We start from the raw sequence: 24,933 nt of genomic DNA on the forward strand, positions 1-24,933 counted from the left end.
TCATTCCTAATCAGTATCCTGTTCCTGCCTTATCTCCATAACCCTTGATTCCACTATCTTTGAGAGCTCTATCCAACTCCTTCTTAAATGAATCCAGAGAGTGGGCCTCCACTGCCCTCTGGGGCAGAGCATTCCACACAGCCACCACTCTCTGGGTGAAGAAGTTTCTCCCGAGCTCTGTCCTAAATGGTCTACCCCGTATTTTTAAGCTGTGTCCTCTGGTTCGGCACTCACCCATCAGTGGAAATATGTTTCCTACTGCCAGAGTGTCCAATCCTTTCATAATCTTATACGTCTCAATCAGATCCCCTCTCAATCTTCAAAACTCAAGGGTATACAAGCCCAATCGCTTCAGTCTTTCAGTGTAAGGTAATCCTGCCATTCCAGGAATTGACCTCGTGAACCTACGCTGCACTCCCTCAATAGCCAGAATGTCTTTTCTCAAATTTGGAGACCAGAACTGCACACAGTACTCCAGGTGTGGTCTCACCAGGGCCCTGTACAGCTGCAGAAGCACCTCTTTGCTTCTATACTCAATTCCTCTTGTTATGAAGGCCAGCATGCTATTAGCCTTCTTCACTACCTGCTGTACCTGCATGCTTGCCTTCATTGACTGGTGTACAAGAACACCCAGATCTCTCTGTACTGTCCCTTTACATAAATTGATTCCATTGAGGTAGTAATCTGCCTTCCTGTTCTTGCTACCAAAGGGGATAACCATACATTTATCCACATTAAACTGCATCTGCCATGCATCTGCCCACTCACCTAACTTGTCCAGGTCACCCTGTAATCTCCTAACATCCTCATCACTTTTCACCCTGCCACCCAGCTTTGTATCATCAGCAAATTTGCTAATGTTATTGCTGATACCATCTTCTATATCATTAACATATATTGTAAAAAGCTGTGGTCCCAGCACGGATCCCTGCGGTACCCCACTGGTCACTGCCTGGCATTCCGAAATGGAGCCGGTTATCACTACCCTTTGTTTCCTATTAGCCAACCAATTTTCAATCCAATCTAGTACTTTGCCCCCAATACCATGCACCCTAATTTTACTCACTAACCTCCTGTGTGGGACTTTATCATAAGCTTTCTGAAAGTGCAGGTACACTACATCTACTGGATTTCCCTCATCCAACTTCATAGTTACATCCTCAAAAAATTCAAGAAGATTAGTCAAGCATGATTTCCCCTTCATAAATCCATGCTGACTCTGTCCTATCCTGTTACTACTATCCAGATGTGCAGTAATTTCATCCTTTATAATAGACTCCAGCATCTTTCCCACCACTGAGGTCAGACTAACTGGTCTATAATTACCTGCTTTCTCTCGCCCACCTTTCTTAAAAAGTGGTATAACATTAGCCACCCTCCAATCCTCAGGAACCGACCCCGAATCTATTGAACTCTGGAAAATAATCACCAACGCATCCACGATTTCCCGAGCCACCTCCTTCAGTACCCTGGGATGCAGACCATCAGGCACCAGAGACTTATCAACCTTCAGATCTAACAGCCTCTCTAACACCAAATCCTGGCAAATATAAATTCCCTTAAGTTCAGGTCCTTCAGCCACTGTTACCTCAGGGAGATTGCTTGTGTCTTTCCCAGTGAACACAGATCTGAAGTACCCATTTAATTCCTCTGCCATTTCTTTGTTTTACTCAGTGGAGTATCACACAGTTATCTGAGAGAGTGAGGGATAGGAAGAGTGGATGGTTACAGGGTCTTGAAGCTTGTGGTATAATTCCCTCTATCCCGAATATGAACCTTGACACCTCACTGGGGTATGGGGACATTCAAAACTTCCAAAGCTAAATCACAAGGTACCCAATTCTGATTGAGAATTCACTCATGTTCCAATTGGAGGTGGGGGAGTGGGGGTGCAGGCTGAGTTAACAGTGTCATCATGGCATGAGTTTTAGAAACAAACTTGATTCCTTCTTTTTGCTGCATTAATAGCTGCAGAGAACAGAGAGTGTTGGGGGAGGGTGGAAGGGAAGACAGAGAGCAAGTCTGGACTAAGCAACAATGTGAATGATTACACTGTGTTGAAGCAGAGGAGGAGAGAATCCAGGAAGGGAAAACTCAGGCGCAAGTTACTGCAGAGGCTGGAATCTGTCCTGCAAACAACAAATGCTGGAGATCACAAAGGGTCAACCAGCACCCACAGAGAGGGGGCAAGCTAATGTTTCAAAGCTGAAACTCTGACAAAGAGTCACCTGGACTGGAAATGTTAGTGTGCTCTCTCTCCATGGATGCTGCCTGACCCGCTGTGATCTCCAGCATTTTTGTTTTCAGAGGGAAATATCGTTTGTGTGTGAATAAATGATAACACTGTGTCCTGAGAAAGTTTGTATTGTGGTAAGTCTAAACATGCAGATTCAGTATAGGATAACAGTCCGAAAGCTACAGATTTAGATTACATCCCAACATTGCACATTTGGTTTTAAACTGCATACAGTTTCGGTAAGATACTGCTAACCTCATTTGATGTGCCCGATACGTGTAATTGTCTTTTAAGTGAATTACAGCTCAACCACAATTTTGTATTTACTGTGCAAATAGAAGCACAAATCGAAATAAGACTGAAGATGTGTGAAACATAGAGCTGATAATGACCTAATTAAATCAGTGTTGATGGTGTTGTATAAATGAGAGATGACACAATATAAAACAGGGAACCTCCAGGCACAACAACAGGATAAGCTCACAACGTGCAGAGAGCAATAACTCAAACATGAACGTCATTGAAAGTTCACCACAACTTGAAATGAACCAGCAAGGTTCATTAACTCATTAAAGACCAAATAGTTTATAAGGTGAGGAAGCAGTCCCACTGATTTTTGAGTGACAGGTACTTATCCATGGCTAAATTCAGTGACCCCATACTCCCAGTGGGGAAGTCATAGCCAGGGAAAATTAGGGACCTTCGATTCTCCTAAAACATTCTCCTAAAACAGCCTAAAATATACGTGAGACTGAGAAGGAATAGGTGCTGGCTCCACTGTTGATTGTCATTACCACAAATGACTTAGATGAGAATTTAGAAGGCATGGTTAGTTTGTTTGTGGGTGACGCCAGAATTGGTGGTAGAGTGGACAGTGAAGAAGGTTATCTAAGGTTACAAAGGGATCTTGATCAGTTGGGACAATGGGCTGAGGGGTGGCAGATGGAGTTTAATTTGGATACATGTGAGGTATTGCATTTTGGTAATGCAAAAACAAGTGGAGGATTTGTACAGTTAATGGTAGGGTCCTGGGTGTTGTCGAACAGAGAAACCTGAGGGTTCAGGTGCATAGTTTTTTGAAAGTTGAGTGACAGATAGACAGGGTGGTTACGAAGGTGCTTAGTATGCTTGCCTGCATTGCTCAAGCCATTGAATATCAGCATTGGGACGTCATGTTGAAGTTGTACAGGACATTGGCGAGGCCACTTTTGGAATACTGTGTACAGGTCTGGTCACCCTGCTTGAGGAAGAATGTTATCAAATCGAAGACAGTTCAGAAAAGATTAGCCAGGCTGTTGCTGGGAATGAAGGGTTTGAAATATAAGGAGAGGCTGGACAGGCTGGGACTTTTCATTGGAGCGTAGGAGGTTGAGGGGTGACTTTATTGAAGTTTATAAAAGCAGGAGAGGCATAGATAAGGTGAATAGTAAAGATCTTTTCCCTAGGGTAGGGGAGTTCAAAACTAGGGGGCACATTTTTAAGGTGAGAGGAGAAAGATATAAAAAGGACACAAGGGCAACCATTTCACACAGAGGGTGGTACGTAGTTGGAATGAACTGCCAGAGGAAGTGGTGGATGCAACATTGAAAGAGGTTTGGAGGGATGTGGGCCAAGCATATGCAAGTTGAACTTGTTCCGTTTGGGAACTTGGTCAGCCTGGGCTATCATAGAATCCCTACAATGTAGAAACAGGCCCTTTAGCCCAGCAAGTCCACACTGATACCTCCGATCATTATCCCACCCAGACCCATTCCCCTATTACCATACATTTACCCCAGACTAATGCACCTAACCTACACATCCCTGGACACTATGGGCAATTTAGCATGGCCAATTTACCCTAACCTGCACACCTGTGGACTGTGGGAGGAAACCCAAACAGACACAGGGAGAACGTGCAAACTTCACACAGGCAGTCGCCTGAGGCTGGAATTGAACCCAGGTCCCTGGTACTGTGAGACAGCAGTGCTAACAACTGAGCCACTGTGCTGTAGGGTCTGTTTCTGTGCTGAATGACCTTATGACTGTAGTAGAAAGAATTAAAACCTGATTTGACTTTGCATAGTGCCTTTCCGGACCTCAGAATATTTTAAAATATTGTACAACTATGTGAGTACTTTTTAAAGGGGGCAACTAATTTGGGATCAGCAAGATTCAGTAAACAGCAAATTTGGTAATTACTGGATGATAACTTTTACTGATGTTAATCAAGAAATAAGTATTGACTAGGAACCGGAGAAGATCTACTCTGCTGTCCTTTGAGTGGATCTTCTAAAATCAACTTGTTCAGAGATATCATTGTGCACCCCTGGAGCAGGTGAGACTTGGACCCATGTCTCGTGGTTGCTTCTTCATTGTGTCATGCAATGGGATCATTTACATTCCCCTGGGTGTCACAATATGAGCCTTGGTTGAATCCAATCCAAACATTGGCTCCTCTCACAGTAGAACATTCCCTCAAGTGCTGCCTAGTTGATGGTGAACTGCTCAGAACATGCCTACACAACCCAGGCTAACATATTTTTTTGCTATTCATTATTTTTGGCAGTGTCAAAATAGTGCTAGTTCATACTAATTTTCTCGTTTTTCAATCTTTTTTATTCACTAGTGGAATGTGGGTATCTCTGGCTAGGCCCAGCATTTATTGCCTGTCCCTAGTTGCCCCTTGAGAAGGTGGGGGTGAGCTGCCTTCTTGAACCGCTGCAGCGCACCCGCTGTGGGTTGACCCACAATGCCCTGAGGGAGGGAATTCCAGAATTTTGTCCCAGTGACAGTGAAGGAACGGCGATATATTTCCAAGTTGGGATGGTGAGTGGTTTGGAGGGGAACTTGCAGGGGGTGGTGTTCCCATGTATCTGCTGCCCTTGTCCTTCTAGATGGAAGTGGTTGTGGGTTTGGAAGGTGTTGTCTAAGGATCTGTGGTGAATTTCTGCAGTGCATCTTGTAGATGGTACACACTGCTGCTACTGAGCGTCAGTGGGAGTGGATGTTTGTGGATATGATGCCAATCAAGCAGCTGCTTTGTTCTGGATGGTGTCAAGCTTCTTGAGTGTTGTTGGGATTGCACCCATCCAGGCAAGTGGGGGAATATTCCATTACATTCCGACTTGTGCCTTGTAGATGGTGGACAGGCTTTGGAGATGAGTTACTCTCCGCAGTATCTCTAATCTCTGACCTGCTCTTGTAGCCACAGATTTATGTGGCAACTTCAGTTGAGTTTCTACTCAATGGTAACCCCAAGGATGCTTATAGTAGGGAATTCAGTGATGATAATACCACTGACTCAAGGGACAGTGATTAGATTGCCTCTTATTGGAGATGGTCTTTGCCTGGCATTTCTGTGGCATGAATGTTACTTGTCACTGGTCAGCCCAAGCCTCGATATTGTTCAGGTGTTGTTGTATTTGAACACAAACTGCTTCAGTATCTGAGGAGTCACAAACAGTGCTGAAAATTATGCAATCATTACTTACAGTGTGGAAACAGGCTCTTCAACCAACAAGTCCACACCGACCCTCTGAAGAGCAACCCACCCAGACTCATTCCCCTACATTTACCCCTTCACCTAACACTACGGGCAATTTAGCATGGCCAATTCACCTAACCTGCACATAGAGTCATAGTCATAGAGATGTACAGAATGGAAACAGATCCTTCGGTCCAACCCGTCCATGCCGATCAGATATCCCAACCTAATCTAGTTCCACCTACCAGCACTCGGCCCATATCCCTCCAAACCTTTCCTATTCATATACCCATCCAAATGCCTCTTGAATGTTGCAATTGTACCAGCCTCCACCACTTCCTCTGGCAGCTCATTCCATACACGTACCACCCTCTGCGTTAAAAAGATGTTGGGACTGTAGGTGGAAATCGAAGCACCCGGAGGAAACCCACGCAGACATGGGGAGAATGTGCAAACTCCACACAGGCAGTTGCACGAGGCGGGAATTGAACCCGGGTCTCTGACGCAGCAGTGCTAACCACTGAGCCACCTTGCTGCCTTTCTCAGCTTATGAAAGAGAGAAGGTCATTGATGAAGCAGTTGAAGATGGTTGGGCCTAGGACACTCCCCTCAGGAACTCCTGCAGAGATGTTCTGGAACTGAGATGTGTTAGATATGACTCCAACCAGTGGAGAGTTTGCTCCGTGATACCCCTTGATTCCAATTTTGCCAGGGCTCCTTGATGCTACACTCTGTCAAATACATCCTCGATGTCAAGGGCTGTCACTCTCCCCTCCCGTCTGGAACCCAGCTCTTTTGTCTGAACCAAGACTGTAATGAGGTGAGGAGCTGAGTGGCCCTGCCAGAACCCAAATTGGGTGTCACTGAGCAGGTTATTGCTGAGCAGGTGCTGCTTGATAGCACTGTTGATGACACCATCCATCACTTTAATGATGATCGAGGGTAGACTGATTGGATGGTAATTGGCCGAGTTGGATTTGTCCTGATTTTTATGTACAGAACATACCTGGGCAATTTTCCTCATTGTCAGGTAGATGCCAGTATTGAAGTGTGTTGCTGGAAAAGCACAGCCGGTTAGGCAGCATCCGAGGAGCAGGAGAGTTGACATTTCGAACATAAGGCAAACGCGATCTCCTGCTGCTCGGATACTGCCTGCTGTGCTTTTCCAGCACCACACTCTCGACTCTGATCTTCAGCATCTGCAGTGCTCACTTTCTTCTAGTTGCCAGTGTTATAACTGTACTGGAACAGCTTGGCTAGGGGAGTGGCAAGTTCTGAAGAACAAGTTTACAGTACCATTGCCAGAATGTTGTCAGGGCCAAAGCCTTTGCGATATCCAGAATCTCTAACCGTTGTCTTGATATCATGTGAAGTGAATCAAACTGGTTGAAGACTGATATATAACAGGACTGGGGACTATTGGAGGAAGCCAAGATGGATCATCCACTCTGCACCTTTGACTAAAGATTGCTGTGAAAGCTTCAGCCTTATCTTTTGCGCTGATGTGCTGGGCTCTCCCATCATTGAGGATGAGGACAGTTGTGGAGCCTCCTCCTCCAGTGAGTTGTTTAATTACCCACCACCATTCATGGCTGGATGTAATTTAATCAGATTAGGTTAGTTAAATTCCCTACAGTGTGGAAACAGGCCCTTCGGCCCAACAAGTTTACACCGACCATCCAGAGAGTAACCCACTCAGGCCCATTTCTCTCTGACCAACGCACCTAACACTATGGGTAATTTAGCATGGCCAATTCACCTGATGTGCACATCTTTGGACTGTGGGAGGAAACTGGGGCACCCGCAGGAAACCCCCACAGACACAGGGAGAATGTGCAAACTCCACACAGACAGTCACCTGAGGCAGGAATCGAACCTAGGTCCCTGTGAGGCAGCAGTGCTAACCACTGAACCGCCATGCCATCCCAGGACTGCAGAGCCTAGATCTGATCCATTGGTTGTGGGATCACTTAGTTCTGTTTATCACTTGCTGTTTATTGCTGTTTGGCACGTAGGTACAGTAGAACCCCGATTATTCAACTGAGACGGGCGAGGAATATTTTGTTCGATTAACTGATCGTTTGGATAATCGATCTGATCGTAAACAAGCGGTATTTTTTTGAGTGCCAGTTATCAAACATGCCTTGGTTATCCTGCTATGCATGTCATAATGCCGTTTAACCAATAACTGAATGCTGAGTTGCCTAATGCCATTTTTATGGGACCTTGAGATCTTGTTCAGAGAATCCGAAATTTGGATAATTGATGATCCATGATCATATTGAACTCACTGGAGGAGGAGGCTCCACAAATGTCCTCATCCTCAATGATGGGAGAGCCCAGCACATCAGCGCAAAAGATAAGGCTGAAGCTTTCACAGCAATCTTTAGTCAAAGGTGCAGAGTGGATGATCCATCTTGGCTTCCTCTAATAGACCCCAGTCCTGTTATATATCAGTCTTCAACCAGCCATGATCATATTGAATGGTGGTGCAGGCTCGAAGGGCAGAATGGCCTACTCCTGCACCTATTGTCTATTGTCTGTTGATGTTCGGATAATCGAGGTTGTTCTGAAATCTTGTTTGGTGGCGTAACCTCATCTTCAGGTATGTCTGGTGATGCTCCTGGCATGCCCTCCTGCACTTTCCATTGAACCCGGGTTGATCCCCTGGCTTGATAGTAATGGTTGAGTGGGGGATTTGCCGGGCCATGAGGTTACAGATTGTGCTGGAGTAAAATGTTGCTGCTGTTGATGGCCCACAGCGCCTCATGGATGCCCAGTCTGGGGTTGTTACATCTGTTTGAAGTCTGTCCCATTTAACTGGGTAATGATGTGAAGGTGGGACTTTGTCTCCACAAGGACAGTGTGGTGGTCACTCTTACCGATACTCTCAAGGACAGAGGCATCTGCAGCCAGCAGATTGGTAACAATGAGGTCAGGTATGTTTTTCTCTCTTGCTGGTTCCCTCACCACCTGCCGCATGCCCAGTCAAGGAGTTATTTCCTTCAGAACCCAACCAGCTCGATCAGTAATGCTGCTGCCGAGCCACTCTTGGTGGTGGACATTGAAATCCTCCACCCAGAGTACATTCTGTGTCCTTGCCATCCTCAGTGCTTCCTCTAAGTGTTGTTCAACCAATTCATCAGCTGAGAGAGGACAGTACTTGGTAATCAACAGGAGGTTTCCTTACCTGTGTTTAACCATGAAGCCTTGAGACTTCATGGGGTCCGGAGTCAGTGTTGAGGACTCCCAGGGAAACTCCCTCTGACTGTAAACCACTGTCCTGCCTGTGAGACAGGACATATCCAAGGTTGGTAATGGTGGTGTCTGGGACATTGTCTGTAAGTTATGATTCCGTGACTATGACTATGCCAGGCTGTTCCCAGTCTGAGAGACAGCTGTCCCAACTTTGGTTCTAGCCCCCAAATGGCAGTGAGGAAGACCTTGCAGGGTTGACAAGGCTGTTTCTGCTGTTGTGTTTTCCGGTGCCTAGGTCGATTCCAGGTGATCCATCCGACTTCATTTCTTTGAGACTTTGTAACGATTGATACAACTGAGTGGCTTGATAGGCCATTTCAGAGGGCAATTGAGAGTGAACCAGATTGCTGTGGGACTGGAGTCACATGTAGGCCATGATGTGAAGGTGCCAGTGTTGGACTGTAGTGGACAAAATCAGAAGTCACATGACACCAGATTATAGTCCAACAGGTTTATTTGAAATCACAAGCTCTTGGAGCACTGACACTTTCGTCAGGTAAAGTGACTTCAAATAATCCTATTGGACGATAACATGTGACTTCTGACATGTAGGCCAGTCCAGTTGAGGATGGCAGATTGTTTTCCCTGAAGGACATTAGGGAGCCAAAGGGGTTTTTCTGACGATTGACAATGGTCATCAGTAGTCACATAATTCCAGATTTTTTAAAAAATGAATTGAAATTGCACAGGATTTGAACTCAGGTCCCCAGAATACTAGCTGAGTTTCAGGATTTATTGACAATACCACCAGGCCATCACCTCCCCTGCTCCAAATTGATAAATCAGATTAAGTTGTTAACTATTCTTCACGTTGTTAAGTATTGCTGAGGGAAATAAATCCTGCAGTGTTCCTGTCTGCTTCCAGGAGTCATTGTTTTGTTAAGTGTCACTTTGAGAACAGAACTGGCTGAGACAGTCTGAAGCAGGTTCAGTGAGAATGTAAGTCACTACTTTAAGAACTTCCCTTGAGTGTCGGGGACCTCCATGTTTGGTCCAGCAGCAGGAAGAGCAGGAGTGATGACCAGGAGGCTGCTGGGAAGGTAAATCACTGCTTTAAAAACTTACCTCGTGAACAGGCAGAGCGCACGCTGAGCAGGAGCAGATACGGGACTGCTGAGTAAGTGAAGCAATATATTTGGATGGTTGCGTTACCCAAAACACTACTTAGGCCGTGTCTCCCATCCATCCTCCTCCTATAACCAAAAAAGAAAGAGTTCTGTGCACCGGATCAGTAAGGTAACTAGTTTGATTTTTCTTTATTTTTGTACGATCTCTTTGGGAAGTTAGAATCGTGGGAATGGACGTTATGGCAGATGAATGTTCCTCCTGCAGAATGTGGAAGGTAAGGGTCACCATTAGTGTCCTTGCTGACTGCATCTGCGGGAAGTGCACCCAACTCCAGCTCCTCAAAAACCACATTAGGGAACGGGAGCTGGAGCTGAACATACTTTAGATCATTCCGGAAGGGATTATTGAGAGGAGTTACAGGGAGGTAGTTATACCTCAGGTACAACAAACAGGTAGATGGGTTACAGTCAGGGGATGGAAAGGGAACTGGCAGACAATGCAGAAAATCTCTGTGGCTGTTCCCCTCAACAGCAAATATACTGTTATGGATACTGCTGCGGGGGGACAACTTACCAGGGTAAGCCATAAAGTACAGGTCTCTAGCACAGAGTCTGTTCCTGTTGCTTAGAAGGGAAGGGGGAAGAGGAGCAGAGCATTAGTCATTGGGGACTCCATTGTTAGGGACAGATAGGAGGTTCTGTGGGGACGGGAGAGACTCACAATTGGTGTGTTGCCTCCCAGGTGCCAGGGTTTGTCATGTCCCTGATTGTGTTTTTGGGATCCTTGAGGAGGAGGGTACCAGCCCCATGTCATGGTCCACATTGGCACCAACAACATAGGTAGGAAAAGGGATGGGGATTTAAGGCAGAAATTCAGGGAGCTAGCGTGGAAGCTTAGAGCTAGAACCAACAGAGTTGTTGTCTCTGGTTTGTTGTCTGTGCCACGTGCTAATGGGGTGAGGAATAGGGAGAGAGAGCAATTGAACACGTGGCTACAGGAATGGTGCAGAAGGGAAGGTTTCAGATACTTAGAAAATTGGAGATCATTCTGGAGTAGGTGGGACCTCTATTAAACAGGATGGTCTTCACCTGAACCAGAGGGATACCAATATCCTTTGGGGAAATTTGCTAATGCTCTTCTAGAGAGTTTAAACTAATTCAGGAGGGGGATGGAAACCTAAATTGGAGTTCCAGTGTCCAGGATGTTGAGAGTAGTGAGGTCAGAAATAGGGTTTCAAGGTCACAAGAGTGTACCGGCAATCAGGAAGGTGGTTTGAAGTGTGTCTACTTCAATGCTAGGAGCATCCGGAATAAGGTGAGGGAACTTGCCGCATGGGTTAGTACCTGGGACTTCGATGTTGTGGCCATTTCGGAGACATGGGTAGAGCAGGGACAGGAATGACTGTTACAGTTTCCAGGATTTGGATGTTTCAGTAAGCACAGGGAAGGTGATACAAGAGGGGGAGGTGTGGCATTGTTAGTCAAGGACAGTATTATGGTGGCAGAAAGGATGTTTGAGGACTCGTCTACTGAGGTAGTATAGGCTGAGGTTAGAAACAGGAAAGGAGAGATCATCCTGTTGCGAGTTTTCTATAGGCCTCTGAATAGTTCCAGAGATGTAGAGGATAGGATAGCAAAGATGACCCTCGATAGGAGTGAGAGTGACAGGGTAGTTGTTATGGGGGACTTTAATTTTCCAAATTTGACTGGAAATACTATAGTTCAAGTACTTTAGATGGGTCAGTATTTGTCCAATGTGTGCAGGAGGGTTTCCTGACACAGTATGTAGACAGGCCAACAAGGGGGCAAGGCCACATTAGATTTGGGAAAAAGTGAGGACTGCAGATGCTGGAGATCAGAGCTGAAAATGTGTTGCAGGATGACCTGCTGCACTTTTCCAGCAACACATTTTCAGCCCACTAGATTTGGTACTGGGTAATGAACTCAGTCAGGTGTTAGATTTGGAGGTGGGTGAGCACCTTGGTGATAGAGATCACAATTTGGTTATGTTTACTTCAGCAATGGAAAGGGATAGATATATACCACAGGGCAAGAATTATAGCTGGGAGAATGACAATTACGATGTAATTAGGCGACATTAGATTTGGTACTGGGTAACGAACCCGGCCAGGTGTTAGATTTGGAGGGAGATGAGCACTTTGGTGATCGTGACCACAGTTCGGTTATGTTTACTTTAGCGTTGGAAAGGGATAGATATATACTGCAGGTCACGAGTTATAGCTGGGGAAAAAGGCAATTATGATGTGATTAGGTAAGATTTAGGATGGGGAAGCAAACTGCAGGGGATGGGCACAATTGAAATATGGAGCTTATTCAAGGAACAGCTACTGCGTGTCCTTGGTAAGTATGTACCAGTCAGGCAGGGAGGAAGTGGTCGAGCGCGGGAGCCATGGGTTACTAAAGAAGTTGAATCTCTTGCCAAGAAGAAGAAGAAGGCTTATGTTAAGATGAGACGTGAAGGTTCAGTTAGGGGGCTTGAGAGTTACAAGCTAGCCAGGAAAGACCTAAAGAGAGAGCTCAGAAGAGGCAGGAGGGGACATGAGAAGTTGTTGGCAGATAGGATCAGGGTAAACCCTAAGGCCTTCTATAGGTATATCAGGAATAAAAGAATGACTAGAGTAAGATTAGGGTCAATCAAGGATAGTAGTAGGAAGTTGTGTGTGGAGTCCGAAGAAATAGGGGAAGCACTAAATAAATATTTTTCATCAGTATTCATACTGGAAAAATACAATGTTGTTGAGGAGAATACTGAGATACAGGTGACTAGACTAGACGGGATTGAGGTTCACAAGGAGAAGGAGTTAGTAATTCTGGAAAGTGTAAAAATAGATAAGTCCCCTGGGCCAGATGGAATTTATTCTAGGATTCTTTGGAAAGCCAGGAAGGAGATTGCAGAGCAGTTCTGAAGAACAAGTTTACAGTACCATTGCCAGAATGTTGTCAGGGAAAGAATGTTGATCTTTATGTTGTCGTTGTCTACAGGAATAGTGCCAGAAGACTGGAGGATAGCGAATATTGTCACCTTGTTCAAAGAGGGGAGTAGAGACAATCCTGGTAATTATAGACCAGTGAACCTGAGTTTGGTTGTGATTAAAGTTTTGGAAAATGTTATAACAGATAGGATTTATAATTACCTAGAAAGGAATAAGTTGATTAGGGATAGTCAACATGGTTTTGTGAAGGGGTAGGTCATGCCTCACAAACCTTATTGAGTTCTTTGAGAAGGTGACCAAACAGGTAATTGAGGGTAAAGCGGAAGATGTGGTGTATATGGATTTCAGTAAGGTGTTTGATAAGGTTCTCCATGGTAGGCTATTGCAGAAAATACAGAGGCATGGGATTTAGTGGTTTGGATCAGAAATTGACTAGCTGAAAGAAGACAGAGGATGGTGGTTGATGGGAAATGTTCATTTTGGAATTCAGTGGTGTACCGCAAGGATCTGTTTTGGGTCCACTGCTGTTGTCATTTTTATAAATGACCTGGATGAGGGCATAGGAGGATGGGTTAGTAAATTTGTGGATGACACTAAGGTCAGTGGAGTTGTGGATAGTGCCAAAGGATGTTGTAGGTTACAGAGGGATATAGATAAGCTGCTGAGCTGGGCTGAGAGGTGGCAAATGGAGTTTAATGCGGACAAGTGTGAGGTGATTCACTTTTGAAGGAGTAACAGGAATGCAAAGTATTGGGCTAATGGTAAGATTCTTGTAGTGTAGAGCAGAGAGATCTCGATGTCCATATACATAAATCCCTGAAAGTTGCCACCCAGGTTGATAGGGTTGTTAAGAAGGCATACAGTGTGTTAGCTTTTATTGTTAGAGGGATTGAGTTTCAGAACGATGAGGTCGTCTTGTAACTGTACAAAACTCTGGTGCGGCTGCACTTGGAGTATTGCGTATAGTTCTGGTTGCCGCATTATAAGATGAATGTGGAAACTTTGGAAATGGTGCAGAGGAGATTTACTAGGACATTGCCTGGCATGGAGGGAAGGTCTTATGAGGAAAGGCTGAGGAACTTGAGGCTTTTTCATTGGAGAGAAGAAGGTTGAGAGGTGACTTAATTGAGACATATAAGATAATCAGAGGGTTAGATAGGGTGGACAGTGAGAGCTTTTTTCCTCAGATGGTGATAGCTAGCATGAGGGGACATAGCTTTAAATTGAGGGGTGATAGATATCGGATAGACGTCAGAGGTGGTTTCTTTATGCAGAGTAGTAAGGGCATGGAATGCACTGCCTGCAACAATAGTAGATTCGCCAACGTTAAGGACATTGAAATGGTCATTGGATAAACATACGGATGAAAATGGAATAGGATAGGTTAGATGGGCTTCAGATTGGTTCCACAGGTGGGTACAACGTTGAGGGCCAAAGGGCCTGTACTGTACTGTGATGTTCTTTGTTCTATGTAAGATAGGAAGGAGATCAGGTTTTGTATCACTGAAATCTGTGGGCTTGAAATTGGTTTCTGTCGAGTGGCTGGGGACCATTTTACCAACGGCCTCGTGTCCATTTGCCGCAGTTTCTTGAATGCCACACCAATGGCCCAGCACCTTAAGGAGAATGCATGCGTCAGCATTCCCCAGGCACATTGACAACAATTGACTTAGCACTATCCTGACATTGCACAACCTACAGCGGTCCAGTGTTCGGCTGCACCAGGCCTGTTTGCTGGCTTTTCCAACTGGTTGAGTGCCGGTGTTGTGTCATCATCATCAGCTGTCTGTCGATTGGATGATGATGACGACTCAGAGTCTCCAGGCCTGCTATGGGTCTTCATGGGACTGAGAGGGCTGGCTCTCAACCTGTGGATTTTAGTGCACACACACAGCAGGCCATTCTGGGAGGTAGTGGGATCCGGAATGCAGGATTTGCTTCCTTTACTTTCTTTGTCTGCCTCATTATGAAAATGTTTGATCGTAATGTGTGACCCACCTTGGTGGACAAGCTGCTGCCATTTTGAACACTGGGTGACAAGCTACTCCCAGTCATTCAGGGAAATCTTCCGAGTGTCTTTATCGTGTTTACTTTGTTGTCTTTGGCCAGTTTACAAGGAGAAAGGCAGGATCTGGTGGAGAAATGTCTTGATGTCCACCTTGTCATATTGTTCAGTCTATTGTCATTGTTTCTGGAGTTTTAACTGAATACTTGTGGAGTTCAAGAGAGACACTTGATGGCAAAGTTCTAGGGAGTGTTACTGAACAAAGAGACCTTGGAGTGCAGGTTCATAGCTCCTTGAAAGTGGAGTCGCAGGTAGCTAGGATATTGAAGAAGGCATTTGGTATGCTTTCCTTTATTGGTCAGAGCATTGAGTATTGGAGTTGGGAGGTCATGTTGCGGCTGTACATGACATTGGTTAGGCCACTTTTGGAATACGGCAAGCAATTCTCATCTCCCTGCTACAGGAAGGATGTTATGAAACTTGAAAGGGTTCAGAAAGGATTTACAAGGATGTTGCCAGAGTTGGAGGATTTGAGCTACAGGGAGAGGCTGAACAAGCTGGGGCTGTTTTCCCTGGAGCATCAGAGGCTGAGGGGTGACCTTATTGAGGTTTACAAAATCATGAGGGGCATGGATAGGGTAAATAGACAAGGTCTTTTACCTGGGGTTGGGGAGTCCAGAACTGGGGGCATAGGTTTAAGTTGAGAGGGGAAGCATTTAAAAGGGAGCCGAGGGGTAATGTTTTCACACAGAGGGTGGTACGTGTATGGAATGAGCTGCCAGAGGAAGTGGTGGAGGCTGGTACAATTACAATATTTAAAAGGCATCTGGAGTATATGAATAGGAAGGGTTTAGAGGGATGTGGGCAAAATACTGGTAAATGGGACTAGATTAATTTAGGATATGTGATCAGCATGGACAAGTTGGACCGAAGGCTGTGTTTCCGTGCTGTACAGCTCCATGGCTGTCTGACTCGAGTGCTTGTTTGACTGTCCCATTGAATCCTGAGAAAGTTGTTGCTGGTGCAATTTCTCTCATGTTCGTTTGTGTCAATGAAGCACTCTCCAAGTCAGGCTGCAGCACAGGAGAGTTGTGACCGCAACTACTCTGAATCCCTACAGTGTGGAATCAGGCCCTTTGGCCCAACAGATCTACACTGACCACCCTCCAAAGACTAACCCACAGAGCGAAAGAATGTGGAGAAGATGGGTAACTGCATCCTTTGCCTAAGAATGGATATTGCACATGTATATATGAAGCTACGTCACAGTGATGTAGGATCACATGGAACTGGATCTACATCATACAATCCCTATACTGTGCAAAAAGGCCACTGGGCCCAACAAGTTCACACACCAGCCCTCTGAAGAGTAAACCCCGCCCCAGACCCATTCCCCTACATTTACCCCTGATTAATGCACCCTAACCTACACATCCCTGAACACTATGGGGTAATTTAGCACAGCCAATCCACCCTAACCTGCACAACTTTGGACTCTGGGAAGAAACCCACACAGACACGGGGAGAATGTGCAAACTCCACACAGGCAGTTGTTCAAGGTTGAAATTGAACCCAGGTCCCTGGTGCTGTGAGGCAGCAGTGGTAACCACTGACCCACCACGTCCCCCACCATGTTGCTATCCTGTCAACATGGCCTCATCATATTTCTCAAACAATCCTGCCATAGATCTTGCCATTGTCCATGTTGCTCAGGACCCTATACAATTCCCCACATGATGCCACAGGATTGCCTGTTCAGTCTGTCTGGGATCCATATGGACTATTTCACTGAGCAGGCCTGGAGTTGGTATGAGTTTTGTTTTGGTAACATTCAAGGACAGGTTCTTACCTGCAGAATTGAAGAGATCGAGAGTAACTTACAAACTTGGTATAGAGTAGACAATAACATTGCAATAACTGCAGATCTTGTGTATTGATTGTGGTCAATTTAGATTTTGAAGTGACTCAGTTTGCACAGTGTGGTACAATCAGACATAATAGAACCATTTTTGCTTTTTTGCATTGTTTACAGCTAAACCAACAGAAAAAAAATAATACTTTGAAAACTGAATTCTGTAGAACCCAATTTGTTCGCAGTGTTGATTATTGTGAAGATCATCGGATATGGGTCCCATGTTTGCATTTTTGTCTCACATTCTCTTCTGCAGTTTATGAGGAGTTTCTGTTGCCTTGGTAACAATGAGGTTTTTTTTTCCTTGCTGCAGGTTTCACATCGTATTTGATCCGGTTCCTAGGGGAATTGAAACCAAAGATGAAATGTAATAGCTCTTAAAGGCGATATGTGTAGTCTCATCATCAGCTGTGCACCACTCCACTTCTGTTGCAATTCAAACACATCACAGTTAATTAGATTGAATTCACCAGCACTTTGGCTGCCTTGGGTGTGACCTATTACAATTTTGACTGAGGTCTTTTACCAAAGCAACCTCTTCAAAGCAACCCTATGACTGAGCAGCATATATTTCAAACCCAAACATATCCCAGTATCCTGTCCGTTGAGGTGTCAGTGTTCCTATGTCCACTCTATCTTTACAGGGGCTCCTGCTCAACATGATTTCATGTGCAGGCGAGTTCTTACAGAGGTTACCTAATGATTAAAATCAAAAAATGTGGTGCTGGAAAAGCACAGCTGGTCAGGCAGCATCTGAGGAGCAGGAGAGTCGACATTTCGCGAATAAGCTGCTCATCAGGGATTTCTGATGAAGAGCATATGTTTGAAACGTTGACTCTCCTGCTCTTCAGATGCTGCCTGACTAGCTGTGCTATTCCAGCACCACACTTTTTGACTCTGATCTCCAGCCTGTGCAGTCCTTACTTTCTCCTTACCTAATGATTAACCCCATCTACAGGTGTACATTGTCAACAGAAGATGAATTAGCCAGAAGACTAAAGCTGTGATAAAAGCAGACCTAGAGGGGGTGGTGATGGCCTAGTGGTATTGTCGCTGGATTGTTAATCCAGAAGCCCAGACGATATTTCGGGGGACCCCGCTTCAAATCCTGCTATGGCAGGTAGTGGTACTTAAACTTGACACAACAAAGAGTCTAATGATGGCCATGAATCCACACTCACCTGTTAGGAAAAACCCATCTGGGTTACTGAGGCCCTTTAGGTGAACCTGGCAAAGGAGCAGCTTCAAAAGCTTTTGATTTCAAATAAACCTGTTGCACTGTAATCTGGTGTCATGTGACTTCTGACCTTATCTTTCCAGGCAGAAGTAGTGGTCAGTTTAAATTTCATTTAAACTATGGTTCACCATTTGCATCAAAGGGTGATATTTGGTGGATATTCTCCCAACACACCAATATTCTACCAGTTTATTGGCACTCTGCCTCTGGTTCAATCCCGTGAAGGTGCCACATTCTACACAGTGACAAATAATATGTCCAAAACATTGGTACCCCACCATTGTCAAAAAGGAAAAACTTTTCACATGCAATGGCCAATACTGGACACTGCCTTTTGAGAGGGAACAGACAGCGTGCTGCAATCAGAAGTATATTAAAATTCATTAAAAAGCAAGAAAATTACTTTTTAAATTCATTTTGTGGGGGATGTGTGGGGGTCGCTGGCTAGGCCCAGCATTTATTGCCTGTCCCTAGTTGCCCCTTGAGAATGTGGGAGTGAGCTGCCTTCTTGAACCGCTGCAGTCCACCTGCTGTGGATTGACCCACCATGTCCTGAGGGAGGGAATTCCAAGGTTTTGACCTGGCGACAGTGAAGGAATGGCAATATATTTCCAAGTCAGGATGGTGAATGGCTTGGAGGGGAACTTGCAGGGGGTGGTGTTCCCATGTATCTGCTGCCTTTGTCCTTCTGGATGGAAGTGGTGTGGATTTGGAAGTTGCTGCCTGAGGATCCTTGGTGAGTTTTGCAACTGGATTTACATGCATGCTGAATAAAATTGAAAATAAAAATCTTCCCTCCATCATGGGTCTCTTTGTGTTTTGAGGATCTGATGAGTTGGTGTTGCAGACTAGACTCGTATCTAACAATCAAATTCGTATCTCTCCAGCAGTTAGTCATAAATAATAAATGAAAGCTCACAAATGTCTTGTATCTTTACCACCTCAACAAGGTAACGCAAGCTGTCAGCATCTCTACAAGTCACTTTACAGATACTAACCTTGTGCCTGGCTCCAGAGACTTAGCCTGATACTAAGCTAATAGTATTAGTGAAAGCTGCTTATTATTGCACAGATCTTTCAGTGTAGGAGTTGGGAAGTTGTGTTGAGGTTGTACAGGACATTGGTGAGGCCTCTTCTGGAATACTGTGTCCAGTTCTGGTCGCTTTGTTATAGGAAAGATATTATCCAGATGGAGTGGGTTAGAAGAGATGTACCAGGATGTTGCCCGGTGTACAAGGTTTCAGATATAAAGAAAGGCTGGGACTTTTTTCGCAGGAGCGTAGGAGGTTGAGAGGTGATCCTATGGAAGGTTATAAAACCATGAGGGGTATGGATAGGGTTAATGGGAGCTGTCTTTTCCCTAGGGTGGGGGACTAGGGGGCACAATTTTAAGGTGAGAAGAGAGAGAATTGAAAAAAAAACATGAGGGGCAATTTTTTACACAGAGGGTGGTTTATGTGTGGAATGTACTTCCTGAGGAAGTGGTGGATGTGGGTACAATTATAACATTTAAAACAACCACTTAGATAGGTACAAGAATTGAAAAGGTTTGGAGGAATATGGGCCAGGAGCAGGCAGGGGTGACTAGTTTAGTTTGGGATTATGTTTGGCATGGACGAGTTAGACTGAAAGGTCTGTTTCCGTGCTGGACGGCTCTGTATCACCATGGAGAGTTCAGAATGAGCATGTACACATTGAATAATTATTCCATGCAATAGTTTCACTGAATCATGGAATAACATTTCCCAAAAGCAGACCATTTGACCCACAGTGCCCATGTTTGGTAGCATTATCCAATTAACCCCACCACCCTGCTCTTTTCCTCACAGCCCTGCAATTGTTCCAATGAATTTGAGTATGCTGTCTTCATGATTTGACTTGGATCGAAAGTCAAAACTGATTGTGATTAGAAATAAAATTACCTTTACCCCACCATCAATCTGTTTAATGTCCTCCTAAGTTACCTATGCCTTGCATTATTTAGTATAGTTATTGGTTTTAGATCATTTGTAGTATAAGCAGCCAATCTGTAAAAGTAAACAATCTCTCACCATTATTCTCTCCTTTTTCTTGGTCATTTTTATAATCCATCATTACTTTAATCCCACAGGCCTTAATTTTGACACCAAGTCAATGAGATGGTGCTTTGTCAAAACTGTAATGCTTTCCTGCCTTTAAGACAACAATGGAAAGCGATCTAACGTAGCTGATTTATACTGCATGAATGTTCCTCAAAAAGACTCCAGCCCCACCATTTCAGCACATTATATGTTGAGTGTTCAAAATTATGCATCATCTTCTGCCTGACATGACCCAGGGAAGTGTGCAAATGTTATTGGGGCAGGGCATGTGCACTTTCCAGGCTGCATCCCCACACCAACAGGTATATAAATACTGTACAAAAGCTTAATTTAACTACACTTTCCCCTCTCTATCCACCATGCAGTGGTCCGTAGCCAAGAGCGTGTGATAGGGAACCTAACCCACTCTGCAATGACACTCTGCTATCCTTTAGCAGTGCAAGCAACAAAACAGCAACATATTAATCTGCCTTCTGGCAATTGTAGCTCAACCTTCTTTTACTGTGAGGATCTCTTTTGAACATCTGCAGCAAGATCCTGAAAGAAAAGCTGAATAACATTTTCATACATAACTCTGAGAATGTGTTATAAGGATATGCTTTATGAGGTGGAGTGGTGGCTCAGTGGTTAGCGCTGCTGCCTCACACTGCTAGCAACCCGGGTTCGATTCCAGCCTCGGGGGACTGTCTGTGTGGAGTTTGCATGTTCTCCCCATGTCTGCGTGGGTTTCCTCCCACAGTCTAAAGATGTGCAGATCAGGGTGGATTGGCCGTGTTAAATTACCCATAGTGTGTGGGCTAGCCACAGGGAAATGCAGGAGTTACAGCAATGGGGTGCTCTTTGGCAGGACTGAGTGGCCAGCTTCCATTCTGTAGGGATTCTATGATTGTTTGGTAATACAGAACTGAATGATTGCAGATAAAACGTTTGGTCAGGACACATATGAGAATGCCAGATTTTGAATGATTGCAATAATTTATATAGTTGGAAAAAAACTGGGTGCTGACTGGTTGTCAAATTGGCTCTAATTTGCTGAGGTGTTGCTATGGAGAAAGAAATGTGGAACTATGTGACTGAATTAAACAGTATGTTCTCTTGATTGTTTGCAATTAGCAGAATGCAAACCATCCTAAACCAGCCCACGCTTGCAAAGCGCAAAATCAAACTTCTCCAGTTAGATATAATTCTGTGATTGGGCATAATATGTTGAACAATACCGAATGTGCTAGTACCTACAGTAACAATCAATTTAAGATCATTAGCCAAGTTCATAACTTGGCTCATTTACCCCACCAGAAACAACGCACATTCATACAGAGGTACCAGTTCCCTGAAAATGGATGTAATATGTTGAAGCCTGTAGACTTCTAGTTGTGGAACTCAATGTTTCAGGTTACAGGTGTGGTAAAGATTAAATGGATGCTTTGTCTGGATAGAGTTAAACTTCTTTAGTGTTATTGGAGCTGTACTCATTTGAAGCAAGTGGTAAAGATTCACACACAGCTTGTTCCTTTTTTGAATTACTCAGAAGTCTGGGAAGCCAATTGTACGTTACATCCAATTCTATATTCAAATTGCCAGCCAAAAAATCAGCAGCCTTGTCGTTTAAATTGGTGTGATTGCTTCAAATTGGTGTTCTTGCATTTAGTCCTGATGAGCGTAAGCTGGAATGTTTTGCAAAGGTACTTCTCTATTAGCCATTGCGTGGGTTTGTAACGCTGCTGTCAGAGCCATTTTGTAGAAAGTTGCTCAGCGCTTCCTTGAAGGATCTTGCTCCAGATGTTAAAACAGGCCAGAATGGTGAAGCTCCAATGACAACAATTAGGATTAATATGTTTGTCCTTTTGTCGACCTTACTTCTTAATAGGTCATTATCGCTGTCCTGCTGCATTCAGAATACTGACATCTATCCTTATTACAAGGTGAGCTTCTCCAGATATTCCTTTCCCGTGGTCAACACAAAAATATTCGCATGTTTTCTCCTGTAGACTCAAAACAAAACTCATTTGTAGAGGATAGGAATTTTATATATCTCAAAGAATCCCTACAGTGTGGAAACAGGCCCTTCAGCCCAACAAGGCCACAGCGACCCTCCGAACAATAGCCCACCGAGACCCATTCCCCTACTGTATTACTCTACATTTCCCCTGACTAGTTCACCTAACCTACACATCCCTGCATACAATGGGTAATTTAGCATGGGCAATCCACCCTAACATGCACATCTTTGGATTGTGAGATGCAACCAGAGCACCTGGAGGAAACCCACACAGACACAGGGAGAACGTGCAAACCCCACACAGTCACCCAAGGATGGAATTAAACCTGGATCCCTGGTCTGTGAGGCAGCAATGCTAACCACTCAGCCACCATGCTGCCCTGTCCGTATGTGGAATGGACTGGCTAAATAACAGACTTGTATATTGTCTCTATGGTCTATTTTTATTCACTCACACACTGAGGTGATGCTGACAAGGCAACCCCATTTACTGCATAATCTTAATTGCCATTGTAAAGCTGGTGTTGAGCTATCTGCTTGAATCTCTGGAGCCCATATAGTTTAGATCCACCCACAGGGAGAAAGTGAGGACTGCAGATGCTGGAGATCAGAGTCGAGAGTGTGGTGTTGGAAAAGCACAGCAGGCCAGGCAGCATCTGACCCACATTCATTGTGTAAGGAGTTCCTTGTTTCTGACAGTGATGATGAAGAAGGAAAAGAGGTATATTTCCAGGTCAGGGTGTGAGTTTCCCGGAGGAGATTTTGGAGTTGGTGCTGCTTCCACACATGTACTGTCCCTTTCCTCCAGGAAGTGGCGACCACACACCTGGCTAGCGCTGCTAAAGCTAACCTTTGCAAGTTGCTGTAGTGCATCTTCTCAATGATACACACTGCCCACTGGTGGAGGGGAATAAGACCATAAGACCATAAGACCATAAGACATAGGAGTGGAAGTAAGGCCATTCGGCCCATCGAGTCCACTCTGCCATTCAATCATGGCTGATGCGCATTTCAGCTCCACTTACCAGCATTCTCCCCGTAGCCCTTAATTCCTCTAGACAACAAGAATCTATCAATCTCGGCCTTGAAGACATTTAGCGTCCCGGCTTCCACTGCACTCCGTGGCAATGAATTCCACAGGCCCACCACTCTCTGGCTGAAGAAATGTCTCCGCATTTCTGTTCTGAAATGACCCCTTCTAATTCTAAGGCTGTGTCCACGGGTCCTAGTCTCCTCGTTTAACTGAAACGATTTCCTAGCATCCACCTTTTCCAAGCCATGTATTATTTTGTACGTCTCTATTAAGTCTCCCCTTAATCTTCTAAACTCCAACGAATACAATCCCAGTATCCTCAGCCGTTCCTCATATGTTAGACCTGTCATTCCAGGGATCATCCGTGTGAATCTCCGCTGGACACGTTCCAATGCCAGTATGTCCTTCCTGAGGTGTGGGGACCAAAACTGGACACAGTACTCCAAATGGGGCCTAACCAGAGCTTTATAAAGTCTTAGTAGTACATCTCTGCTTTTATATTCCAACCCTCTCGAGATAAGAGACAACATTGCATTCGCTTTCTTAACCACGGACTCAACCTGCATGTTTACCTTTAGTGAATCCTCGACTAGCACTCCCAGATCCCTTTGTGCTTTGGCTTTATTAATTTTCTCACCATTTAGAAAGTAGTCTATGCTTTTATTCTTTTTGCCAAAGTGCAAGACCTCGCACTTACTCACGTTAAATTCCATCAGCCATTTCCTGGACCACTCTCCCAACCTGTCTAGATACTTCTGTATCCTCCCCACTTCCTCAGTACTACCTGCCTGTCCACCTAACTTCGTATCATCGGCAAACTTCGCTAGAAGGCCCCCGGTTCCCTCATCCAAATCATTAATATATAATGCGAACAGCTGTGGCCCCAGCACCGAACCCTGCGGGACACCGCTCGTCACCGGCTGCCATTCTGAAAAAGAACCTTTTATCCCAACTCTCTGCCTTCTGTCAGACAGCCAATCCTCAATCCATCCCAGCAGCTAACCTCTAACACCATGGGCCCTCACCTTGCTCAGCAGCCTCCCGTGTGGCACCTTATCAAAGGCCTTTTGAAAGTCTAGATAGACCACATCCACTGGGTTTCCCTGGTCTAACCTACTTGTTACCTCTTCAAAAAATTCCAACAGGTTTGTCAGGCATGACCTCCCTTTACTAAATCCATGTTGACTTGTTTTAATCAGACTCTGCTCTTCCAAGAATTTAGAAACCTCATCCTTAATGATGGATTCTAGAATTTTACCAACAATCGAGGTTAAGCTGTTTGGCCTATAATTTTCCATCTTTTGCCTTGATCCTTTCTTGAACAAGGGGGTTACAACAGCCATCTTCCAATCATCCGGGATCTTTCCTGACTCCAGTGACTCTTGAAAGATCTCAACCAATGCCTCTGCTATTTCCTCAGCCACCTCTCTCAGAACTCTAGGGTGTATCCCATCGGGGCCAGGAGATTTATCAATTTTAAGACTTTTTAACTTTTCTAGCACTATCTCTTTCGTAATGGCAACCATACTCAACTCAGCCCCGTGACACCCTTTAATTTTTGGGATATTACTCATGTCTTCCACTGTGAAGACTGACGCAAAGTACTTGTTAAGTTCTCCTGCTATTTCCTTATCTCCCATCACTAGGCTTCCTGCATCAGTTTGAAGTGGCCCAATGTCTACTTT

The sequence above is a fragment of the Chiloscyllium plagiosum genome, unplaced genomic scaffold (genome assembly GCF_037043375.1).
Source record: "Chiloscyllium plagiosum isolate Xiang-an unplaced genomic scaffold, Cpla_swu_hap1 HiC_scaffold_16, whole genome shotgun sequence".
Taxonomy (NCBI): Eukaryota; Metazoa; Chordata; class Chondrichthyes; order Orectolobiformes; family Hemiscylliidae; genus Chiloscyllium; species Chiloscyllium plagiosum.